The sequence below is a fragment of the Pyxicephalus adspersus genome, chromosome 8 (genome assembly GCF_032062135.1).
Source record: "Pyxicephalus adspersus chromosome 8, UCB_Pads_2.0, whole genome shotgun sequence".
NCBI classification, from domain to species: Eukaryota; Metazoa; Chordata; class Amphibia; order Anura; family Pyxicephalidae; genus Pyxicephalus; species Pyxicephalus adspersus.
Window position 1 is genome coordinate 55,039,590 of NC_092865.1, and position 12,713 is coordinate 55,052,302.

General features: G+C 38.7%; 1 protein-coding gene across 6 annotated transcripts in view; it reads left to right on the forward strand.

Annotated features, from left to right (window-relative positions):
- The window catches only part of FOXP1 (forkhead box P1), a 500,704-nt gene that overhangs the window by 279,965 nt on the left and 208,026 nt on the right, over positions 1-12,713 (forward strand). For 4 of the 6 annotated variants that reach the window (XM_072420741.1, XM_072420746.1, XM_072420744.1 and 1 more), the window contains one exon: positions 470-540. The exons of the other annotated variants lie outside the window; for them this stretch is intronic. The gene's annotated coding sequence lies outside the window, so the exon portion shown is untranslated. The remainder of the gene's footprint in view (positions 1-469; positions 541-12,713) is intronic. 6 annotated transcript variants of the gene reach the window in all.

The window sequence follows — 12,713 nt, forward strand, 5'->3', positions numbered from 1 at the left end:
TTATACATGTATACACAATGTGCCTTTTCATCATCTGTGACTGTTCCTGGTCCAAAAACCTGCATTTCCTGTGTAAAGTATATTCTTAGATAGATAGATGGATAGATAGATGGATAGATAGATAGATAGATAGATAGATAGATAGATAGATAGATAGATAGATAGATGGATAGATAGATGGATAGATAGATAGAGGGATAAATAGATTGATTGATTTTGGGAAGGACCAGCACATCACATGCCAACAGCCCGTTCTGAATACAGGTCATTGTGCGGTACGTGCGTGTTCAGTGTTTTTATTTTTGTGTATGTATAATTATGGAGTATGTTTATTGTTTACAGTCCTGATGCAATCCCCACACTGTCAGCACCTGTCACACAAGTCTACCGTGTGTTCTTCTATTGTTTTGTAAACACACATGGGGAAAAACAGATTACAGCATCTGAATTATTGTTTGTTTCTTATCAGCTTTTCTGTGTTTGGTTTGTGCCGGATTGGACTCGCTCGGATGTTCTGCTGATGTAAATGAACATTATATAGTAAGCAAATGATTTATATTTTATATGTTTTTTAAGTTGTTTGTTGTTGTTTTTTTATCTTTACATAAACCTTGTCACTATCAAGCTTGAACATGGTATCATTGTTTCAAAAGTCATTTATATTTTTTCACTTGAATTAAAATATGTGGTCCTGCCAGGAAGGTCCTGGTTTAGGCATTTCCTGCGATAGGATGACAACAGTCTGTCACTATGATAGGATGACAACGCCATGCTTGTGTTATCTCCCTGACACAGGCCTTGACACACATTCACAGGTCTAGTTTACTGCTGTCACCATCAGGAAACCTTCCCTAGGAAATAGCATGTGGCTATAGGAAGGTTGCAGGAGATCAGCAGCAGTAGAATACAATAAAGAATCAAAACATGTTGCAAAAGAGGTTTTTTTTTTGAAAGGGTCAATTATATTTTATACAGAGTGGTACTCTGTAGAACTGCCTTTTAGTTAGAAGTTACATTTACCTAATATTGAAACTCTTAGATTGTAAGCTCCTTTGGGCCACTGTCTGTATTCGTCTCGTATTTACAACCCCTATGTAATGTATAGAGCGGCATATTATGTTGGTGCTATATAAATCCTGTTTAATAATAATAAATACCAAAGCTAAAATACTCCACTGTACCCATTCTCTCGCAGGACACCTTCATTCTTCTCTTCCTGGGGATGATCTTTGGTCATTTTGATTGGCCAGGCATGTGCAGGGGATACCAGGAGTGCCGGGGATCCTGGCAAAAAAAGCTGAAGCTGTGCATATGCAGCTCAGCTCTTTAATAGATACTCGGGGCGATCAGGCAGGAGGGACATTGCCTGTCCATTTCTGCAATAATGACCTGCCTGATTGTAGATTTGTAAAATTGGGACTTTAGTTCCACTTTACGCTATCAAAAGGTTGATCATTTCTCAGAATCACCATCAGTTATTGTTCTGTTTGATGACATTTTTAATTGTGATATGTAATCTTGATGGCAATTGAATTCAAACGGAGACGTGTAAGGGGAATATGTATCATGGAGAATAGATATCTCCTTTACACTTTACTGCACTGTGTACATCACCTCCATCCCATTCATAAAGATTGACACAGCAGTCACATGACCCGGCTTTCTTCCAATCACAACCATTATCTCATCAGTTTAAAAACACATACGTATAGAATACCTCAATAGAATATTAATAATGGATTGACATTGCAAACTCCCATCATCCCCAGATTTGATAGCCAGAAAGCTCCACTTTATTCTCTTCAGTTGTTCAATACACAGCAGATCTCTGTCACGCATTTAAAAAGTGTAAGAAAGGGGATTAACCAGCATACAGAGTTCAGGGACATGTCAGGAGGCAGGATTGTAATAGCGACCGATAAATCATTCAGGCTTAGAAAATGCAAGTCTCATTTTTTTAAGAGGCAAACCCATTGATGGAAGCAAAGGATTCAGCAAAGGAAAGAAAATATAAGGCTGTGGTCATAAAGTTTGATTCTAGTTTCTCTTTACTGCAGTCCTTTCCAATGTGATGCAAGCATCACACGTGTCCATCCCCATCCTGATGTTCCTTGACCTTTCTGCCCAAATCCTGCCCGTCCCATCATTTTACTGTTCTCTCTAACCCCGCATTATGCTGATTAAGGATTTATTTTCCTTAGTTTTCAGAATTTACAGCCAGCGGACACTTATATGGTGTGACACAATTGAATTGTAGGAATAAGGGCAGATGAGACAATTGGAGGAAGGGTGGGATGCCATACTTTCATTTGAGCCTGGCTCTAGCTGAATCTCTGAGCTTATTTCTCTGAGCTGTAGTGTAGAAAGCGAGAGGTTACAGGAGCATGTGTGTAAAATCAGAGAAAAGGACAATACTTGTCACCCATAACACAGGTTATATAATAAAAAGGGGGAATTGTGTGCTGCTATAGGCAACACAAGGAGTTTTCTTTCTTCCAATTCTAATAAGTGACGGTTCTACTATGTCAAACCTAAGAAAAACCCTTTACAATTACTATCATAAAGACTTTTGTGGTAAAAGAGGATCCCTGTTCACCCTAAACGCATACATGTGCCCAACAATGAGGTCAGCTTACTACCTGAATATACTGAATGTCAAGGTTTTTCTGTCAATTATTTGTTTTCTTTTCTGATGGCATGGACATACTACAAAATGACAATGCCAGTATTCTTTGGGCTCAAATTATAAAATAATGGTTTAAAGAACATGAGACATCATTTTCACGCATAGATTGGCGATCATAGAGTCCAGATCTTATTCCCATTGAGAGAAGACCATACATAGCAGTCTGACTCTCTTATCATCAACACAAAATCTTGGTGAAAAAATGAATGCAACTCTGGATAGAAAGAAATGTTGTGAAAATACATAGGCTTATCAAAATGATATCATGGCTAAACCATGGCATAATAAAAACTAAAGGCGGTCAAATTAAATATTAGAGTTGGGTTTCTCTACCAGGGTTCCTCCAGAGATTGCTAGGCGTTCCTTGAGCAATTAGCAATTTGTGCCTTTCACGTTACAGAAATGTTTTTTTTTTTTTTTTTGGGCTATCTGTAAAAGTGGCATTCTTCCCACTGGACAGCAATGTAAGAGGTTTTCTTCCAATTGACCACCATGATAATAAAATGAGAGCTTTGAATATTATTCTCCAGGGTTTCCTTAAGACCTGAAAGTTATTTCTAGAGTCTCACCATGTTAAAAAGGGTAATAAAGACTGTTTTAGATTGTGTGACTTTTTTGTTGGCCATGAATTTTATTTTAGTTGTGTCTATTGTTACTTATAGATCCAGCCGTGTGCCTATTTTGGAATCTGCTTGGTATTCTCACCGCCACAATGAAGGACAATCTTGGGCATGGGTAGCAAACGCCAACTCAGTATTCCTTTGATAGCAGAGACTCTGTGGGCCAAAGTGTTCTGAATAGAATAGGAACATGGTATTGCATTAGTTGGTAGGCATGGTAAAATGTGGTTGTTTCTAAAGAGAAATAGTTTTACTGTGCAGAGTACTGGATTTCACAAAACATAGTTGGTTTTCTTCCTTTAGCACAGTAGCAGTAATTCCTGGATAGCACAGATTACTGGTTGATTACACTTGCCGTTTGGAGTCACTTCCTAAAAGTTCATATTATTATCTTTGCTCTTCTTATTTAAATAATATACATAAAACATATTTTTAGGAGCGCTGAAAGCTGCACATCGTCTGGCATTGTCACGCCATTCATATTATAGAAGAAAGAGCCTTATGACTGGAGTGAATTGATAGCAGTAGTGCTTTGGTGGCATTCAGCCAAGTGAATTCAACTTTTACTCCATCCAGCAGAGGTGTGTGCCAAACAGACACGTCTGATGTTACGCTGAGCGTTCTTGAAGATTTACAGGCATGTAGCGCATTCTATGGTCACAGTCTGTGGCACAAAAAGAAGAGAGCTGTAGACAGAAAACTACAAATCTCAGCATGATGTAACAATAGGAGGCAGATACTGAAGAACAGGCTTGGGTAGAGCATGCTATAGTTGGGTTGGATAACAAGAACACCCAACTATGTTTTAGCCAGCTGAATCAAACATGGCTGACCATGAACATTCAAAGAATTGGTGTTGGTAAATGCTTTGTGCTGGATACGAAGGGGTGCTGAAAAGTTCCTGGCTTTGCCCAGAAAGAAGTAAGCCAGAGTTAAGAAATAACACATTTATTCAACATATTCCCCCCTTAGACTGATGCACTTGGTACAGCGCAGTTGCAGCTTTTCTGGACCGTTCAAATAAAAGTCCTTTGGTTGGGCCGCAAACCAGCTCTCAGCAGCATCTTTGATGTCAGAAACGTCCTCAAAACGTTGCCCCTTCAGGTGTTTCTTCAAACTCGGGAACAAATATTAGTCCGAAGGGGCCAGGTCAGATGAGTAGGGGGGATGGTGGGCCAATTGAAACCCCAGGGTGTTCAATTTGGCAGCCACAACATTGGACGTGTGCGCAGGTGCATTGTCCTGCAAAAAAAGATCCCTTTGGTCAACTTTCCAGGGCGTTTCATCTTTCGTCTTTTCGTTGTAATTGCCTCCTTCAGCTGGTCCAGGAGGTTAGCATATAGTTATAATAGAGTCCTGAGGTAGGTAGTCCACCAACAAAATACCGTCTTTGTTCCAGAAAACGGCGTGTCCGATTTCTGGGTTTGGAACGCCATTCCTTTGACTGCTCCTTGGTTTCAGGATCATAGATGTGGATCCAGGTTTCATCTTCAGTCATTAACCTATACAAAAAGTCCTGTGCAGCTTCAAAATGGGCAAAAACAGCTTTGGATGCTTCAACTCGTTTCTTTTTCTGATCACTGTTCAAACATTTTGGCACCCACTTCCCTGAAAACTTGCCCATGTCTAGGATAGTGGTGATAACAAACCTAACACGCTCCCCTGAGATGTCAAGTATCTGGGCTATCTTTTTTGCGGATATCCGCGGGTTCTCAAAAATCAGCTCATGGACAGCATCGCAGGTCGCCAGATCAGTTGAGGTTGGGGGGCCCCCACTTCGGGGCTCATCTTCAACGGTGAAATGCACAGTCTTGAAACTAGATATCCAGGTTTTGACAGTGCTGTAGGAAGGACACTTCTCCTCCAGTGTTTGTGACATCTCAGTGTGAATGTCCTTTGCTGACTTTCCCTGGAGAAACAAAAACTTCATGACGGCCCATAACTCCAACGTGAAACTTCCTTGTGCCTCTGCCATCACAGCTTCTCACTAAAAGAAAAAAACAGGTTTAAGAATCGCAAGGACCTGATATTTACACAGTTTCATACTAAGATATTAGACTGTCATATGCCCCCACACTCATTTTACTATTTAATCTGGAAGGGGGCAAAGCCAGGAACTTCTTAGCGCCCCCTCGTATATCTCTAGATTTCAGAAATGACCAGAGCTATACACAAAAAGTCTACAGCTTAATAGTACCAATATGAATTGCCAGTGTGCAAGGGCACTGAAAGCAAACAGAATGCACATATTCTATTTGAAAAACTGATGCCGTAAAAACAATAACATGCTTCACTTTCTTTACACTCTTACCTCCTGTGACTACATTTTTCTCTGCTGCTCTTGAGAAATACGAAAAGGTCAGGAACCCACCCCCAGCTTGATGACAACACAAAGAATGGTATTACAATATGATACAATATACCAGCAGTCACTTGCAACATACACATTAGATGCATGTGTAAAATTAGTATTCCCACCAAAAGAAGATTCTAGATCATGAACAGACCTCATTTTGGTCCACACATAATTATTGCTGAACTATTGAGCTCTAATGCCCAGGGCCCAAAAATCAGACAAAGTGATAATGTCATTACCTTATGAAAGTCTCAGACCTCCTCCCCCCACACAAAACGTTTATTCCACCCCACACAATGACATTTCACATTTAGGGTCCCCCGTCTAGACGCTTCATACCTTAAAACAAAGGGGATAGTGCATTAATCACCCCTTAACAACAGGTAATATGCATAATTTATGGCGCCGTAATGCTATCTTTCTGATATTTATGATGGATAATGCTCGCTTTTCCCCCTTGTGCTGCTGCTGCTTTAAATTATACCAATAGGAAAATTAATGAGAAAGTAGATTTATGAGTTTCATTTGTTTGTCAATTCAGAAATTAATTGGGTGTTAATTTTAGTAGTCCCTCATCAGGAGCCAGGGTCTATAGGATGTATATGAAGTTCAGAATCCATTCAGTTCTACCTCTCATTTTTTGCGGGTCACCAGCTTTGCATACATTAAAACAGCCCCGGGGCTTTGGCTCTTGATTACCTCTTGAACTGCAATGTATGCCTTCCTGGTATAATGATGAAAATGCCATACAGGGAAACAAGGCAGAACAACTCCCATTGTACCTTTTATTCCATATCTCACACTGTGTTTATTTTTCTTTTGTGCTCGCTATCCCTTTATCTATTTCCTATGCATTAAACTGTATTTTTTATTTCACTCGCTTTACTTTTCAGTAGCTGCTGTTTTATTGGCATATAATTAGTTTTGTTTCTGTATCTCTTTGAGTAGATGTATGTGGCTTGCTGATTATATTGTGGTTGTGTTTACACACCACTGAGCAGTCACATGGAAGTATTTATGGTGACCATATGTATCAGAATCAATTAAAGAATTTGCCTGCCCAAAGATGATATTTCATATTTGGATATACTTCTTTTTGGATGCATGCCTGGTGGCTCCGTAGCTCCGTAGCTTGCTTTGTAGCATGAGGGTTCCAGATTTAATTCCCGGTCAGGATACTATATGCATTGAGTTTGCATGTTCTCCATTCTTTTTTTACATCCTATAGCATACTGGTAGACAAATTGGATTACTTCCAAAAATGTTAAGGTCATTAGACTATCACCATGGTAGGGACATTAGATTGCAAACTCCTCTGAGGGACAGGCCATGACATGACCATGGATTTTGTAAATGCTGTGTAAGATATCAGAACTATAACAACATATGACGATAATATTAATAAATAATAAAGTTTGCTAGTATGGGGTGAATAAATGTTCAGTAAGGACCTGACTGCTCGACTATTTTCATTTGATTTAGACTGTTACATAAACATGCTCATTTAGATTGCTAGGCTTTGAATGTTTGGGACTTGGAGAGCTTTCAAACCAGCTTGGCACAGGACAATCACAAGTTATTTTTTCGAGATCTACCAGTTAGGGTCTGAAGATGGCCACAGGCATGAGGATGTTTGCCCAAACACCCTTGTGTTTGTGGTCATCTCCAGGGTTTTTAACGAGGATCTAATCACGCTGCCCTTGCATAACATATATGTTATTGGACCATTCAGATTGCATTTTGTATTTTCTGCTTAACAGCAGGGGTGTGAACAGAAATCCCCCCCAGCTAAACTTTGGGTGGATCTCCTGAACCTCTCCCCACAAAGCTGCCACTTTGTAAGCTCTTGGTAAGTTCTTAAGTGCCAGTTGTCAACATGCCACTCCATGGTCTACGGTATAAGCAGCTGCAGGTTACTGCCCTTATATCTACTCTACTCCACCTCCTCTGCTGTCCAATCACCACAGCAAAAAGGGTCAGGGAGAGAAAATGCAAGGACAACAGTCTGTTGTGGACAGACACGTGACGTAGCACAGCAACACTTGGTAGGTAAGAGTTAGTTTTGCAGTCCCCTGGCCCAGTTCTTGTGTCTGCTGGGTCTCTCTCCCCCTTCTCCATGATAGATTGTTACATCTCTGGGTAAAATACAAATACTGGCCTCCAAATTTGCCCTAACCGCCTTTTTTTCCTTTATCTATCCTTGTTGGGGCACTGTAAGTCTACTTGTTTGCTGCAGACAGAATTGCATTTACTCCCCTTGATTTGTTTAATTTATTTAGTAGTAATAATAGGACTGCTTGAGACCTTAAGAGATCCTATAAACCCATATTAGCTACTTAACTTGGCCAGTACCCAACCAGAATATCAGACTGGTGTGCAATGTGGAACATACAAAATTGCTAAAGGTGTCACTTCCGTATTCTATGACAAATGATTTGTTATCTGTCAGTGTGTTTGCTAGTTGGCAAGTACAGTTGATTGGTCCTGCTGCACTTGGACTCATTTGCAATGCTCCATCACAGGTAATGTTTTTTTCCTTTGGGTTGGCAGGTACTTGGTGGAGCTATAGAAAGTTCACATTTTTGTTTTTTTCAGGATTTTATGGGTGCCTACCAAACAAATCACCAATATTAAAATAAAAAAACACAGTATATTGTATGATTCTTTAAAAACACTCAAAGAACAAATATACTGATACATGTTCATCATTACACAATGCATTACATAATACTGAATATTTATATTGTTATTATATTGCGTTTCTATAGTCCTTGGCGCAATGATTTATTAATTAACAAGTTGTGTCCTTCGGAGGAAGCCTTTGGGTGAAACGCGTCAAGGACGATAGAAACGCAATATAATAAGAATATAAATATTCAGTATTGTGTAATGCATTGTGTAATGATGAACATGTATCGGTAAAATTTGTTCTTTGATTGTTTTTAAAGAATTGCACAATAAATTGGGATTTTATAATTTTAATATTGGTGATTTGTTTGATAGGCACCTAAAAAAATCCTTAAAAAACAAAAATTTGGATTTATATAGATATGTATAGGATGTGATGCCATTTTAAAATACTCCCCCATTAATCTTTTTGAAATGGGTAGCTAAAGAAAGACCATTGTATACAAATGAATTAACATAACTTTGGGCAACCAGGTCTTTCAAAGGTAAGATCATATAATGGAAGGGAATTTGCAATCTTCTACAAAGTGTACTTGCCCTTTTACAACACAAATGTTGCTTTACACATAGTGTACAGTGGCAATCATTGTGTAATAACCCTGCAGTTTAGTCATTGACACCAGAGATGAGCAAAATATCTAGTTCTTTAGGCATATTGGACCTTGCAATTGGCATTTATGCTTTAACAGCAATTATTTTGTATTTTATTTTTAATATTTTTTTTCCTTTTTGTTAACCTAAAACCACACCACTTTACCAGCCCACAGTAAAAGCCCCATATTGGCTCCCTACCACCACTCTTTCTGAATAGAGCTCAGACGGGCAAAGCTATGGAGATACCCTATTGGTTTGTCTGGTGGCTCCATCCAATGTAACAGTGCTCTTGATCTATTTACACTGATAAATTGTGTAGTTTTCCAATGTTTGATCTGCCACAAACATTTCTGAACTCAGCCAAGCCTGTAATGGTGCCAGGGTTTACTTGTGTCATCTCTGAGCTGGCACCCAGGAAGTAAAAGGTAACCCTGGATGATGCCTGAACAAAGATGTCTCTGGCCTCCTGGAGTGAAAAGCACATGAAGGCATCTTCAATGGGAGTACTTTGATCCGTGGGAGAAGTAATAAATACCTAAAACTGTTACATTTAAGTTGACCATAACTGTTAAATGTTTGCACAAGCAGGTAAATGATTGATATTCCCCTAATATTGATCATTTACCTGTATATTCTCAATGCACAACTAGATTTTAAGAGAATTTTGATTGAATATCGAGTATTGAATATTGTATAGTAGTTATACTGCCTGATGCAGTTCTGTGATATTTGGTCAGTGATCTCCTCCAGGACTCCCACCACCACCCAAACTCCCACCTGTGCTCTAATGATAGAAGAAGGCCATTTCCTATCAATGTGTGATCAATTTTACATTTAAATATCAATCGGGTTTCTGTTATATTATTCAAATCTAACATCTAATCTTTTTGAAATATTTAATAGTATATAGCTGGCTTTACACATTACTGCACTTAGAATTAAAATCTAATTTTAGGTCTATTTTAATGGATTTCTGACCAAATTGGTTTTAGCATGCAATGCTTCTGTAATACTCTTTATACTCTTTATGCTCTAATATCTTTTGTAGAAGGCAGTTACAATGCCTGATCGCCGGGACCTGCACCCCATACAGCGTGTGCTTTGAGTATTCCTGCAAAGAGCGGATTGAGAATTATTTGCTCGTAGGCATGTTACAGGATGTTTTCTCATCCATGATTACACTCCTCTGTGTCTGTTGACATGGCTCCGGTGAAAAGCAAATTTGATCCACTGCGAGGCTCCCTTCGTATGCTTTGATATCGCTTAGTCTGGTGTTAAATTATTCAGAAATAATTATGGAACATGGTGTAGGTTATATGTTTTGATACAGCTCTGGGTATGGAATATAATTTCCACTTATCAGACTAACAGAATGACATTAGCGCAGCTTCATGTGTGTGAAATTGATTTGCCACTGAAAAATAGTGTGGTCAAATACCTACTGTTGTTCCCAAGTTAATAAGGTTTCTCATTAGTTTTGGTTGACGTGACCATGTTTAAAGGTACAGATAGAAAATAGAGAATAGCATGAAATTACGGGCCACATCTGGGTTCATTCAGTAGCAGCAAATAATAGGAAAAATAATCTGCATTTTGCAAAAAACAGAGGATAAGAATGGCTAAATTATTATTATTATTATTATTATTATTATTAATTTACCAGTAGAAAGGGAGAGATTAAATAGTTCGGTTAGGGCAGGGGCCAGGGTGGAGGAATGGGCACGGAGTAGATCAGAAGGGATTGGCTAAATAATAAGCTTGCGTTTGTTATGATATGATGGGTACCTGTAAAATCTTCATCATAGGGCCCTTACTCTGCTAAACTCAATCATATCTAAACCTAAGAACAAATACATATATTAGAGCTTAGTTTTCTTTTTTAGGCATATTTCTTTGCTTTATCAGCTGAAATTTCTTGCAGAATTGACAGGTATTATTTTGCTTTTATCAAACAGATATAAACCGATTGGCCAGAACAATAAAATATTGGAAGTAGATTGTGATGGCCAGGTGACTGTGTCAGAGCCTCCCCAAAACAGAAGGTCTTATTGGGCTGTGCTTAGTATGCAGTAGGTAGTGCCTACAAAAATGGTCAAGGTACACTGGTGCATTGCAGCCCAATGCCAATTGATAAGCATTGGCAGTAGAAAGGTTACCATGTCAGTGCTGATAACACAAAAGAACCACTATGACACATATTGCTGAAAACATAATGCTGGCCATGAGATAGGGTATCAAAATCAATAGCGAATCACAGTTTGCTACATTGCTAATATAAATATTACATATGGGGATGCATATTCATAGATGGCTTAAAGTGTCAATACTGACCACTGTCCACTATCAAAAATGCCTACAATTTGCGTCTAAGCCTCAGAACAGGACCTCTGAGCAAAGGAAGAAGATAGCTTGGTTTGATGAGGCAAGTTTTCGAATCACAAGTCATATATACCCTCTCTCATGTAAAAACGCCTTGCCAACTGGCTTCTGATTGCCTTGCCCAGGGCTGTTGACATCACTTTGTACCCACATAAAAATGTGCTCATTTTATTACACGGACAACACTTCTGGTCCTGCATTCTGCCTAAATATACAGTTCAAATGTCACCATATATTATTGGAACACCAGATTTACTTTTATAGCTACTATGGTTATCGTATAGCAAAACAAGTAAGAAACACCTATGATCTTTTTTCTTGTTGCTAAACCTGTTGAAACCTAATTTTACCATATTATTATTAATTTGTTTTCTTTCCGCACCCATATTTATTTAGGGTGAAGGTTGAGAATATAATATATTTACACTGTGTCATTCAAATGTTACTTGTTCCTAATGTATTGCAGTCTTAAAGAAAAGAAGTTATCAAGTGTACAACTGTAAACATACAGATATATACGTAATAATGGAACATGTAAACAAAGCAACAGTACATGTAGAGGGTAAATCCCTTAAATCATTTTCAGAGCATTGCTTTAGTCCTTAAGGTATGGCACCACTTTGGCCTTGATAAATGGGTGAAATAGTCAGGGCTATGGTTCTGTCCATTGTCCAAGGCTTGGCATTGTGTGGCATTGATGTGTGCTTTGTTTTGGAACATGGCCTCATTATTTAATGTGAATCATTGGAATTTAGAATACATGTAACAAGGATGGTGGAAGTCAGAGACATGTTGTATTGTCAAGGTCATATTACATGGCACAGTAGCAATCATTACATTAAAGAGGAGCAGAGTTTTTATGGCAAGATCTATTTTAGTTTTTCTAATTGAGCCACTTTATGTAGCACCTTGCTACATAAAGAAGGAGAACTACTTCAATTTTATATGCGTTAGCATAGTTTGTATTATCACAGGGCATCTAGGGGATATATGCCTTGGGCATTATAACACTTAAGGCCTACACTGTGCAGTATTCTTCCCAGAATTTTTTTAATCTGTGTGGGAAGAAGCTGTAAGTGGGTGGTGACCCCATATTGTGGACTAACTTTTCAATACCCACTCAAAAAAAGCTGGCTGGACACCTAAAAGTGGTGGTACGCCCAGCTAAAAGGAGCTGGGTAGATGCCAGTCAAGGCCAGTCCAGCTATTGTAGAATCCTAAATAGCATAACTTCTTATAGCAGAATAATCTTAGTTGGAATGACTCCGTTTAGCTTGATAGAGCTCAAATATTATTGCTGTACTGCTGAATGACTTCATCATTTTGAATTTCATCTGCTGCTACTTGTGGTTCAACAGTGCATTCCATACCTTAGTGTCCACCAAAGCCT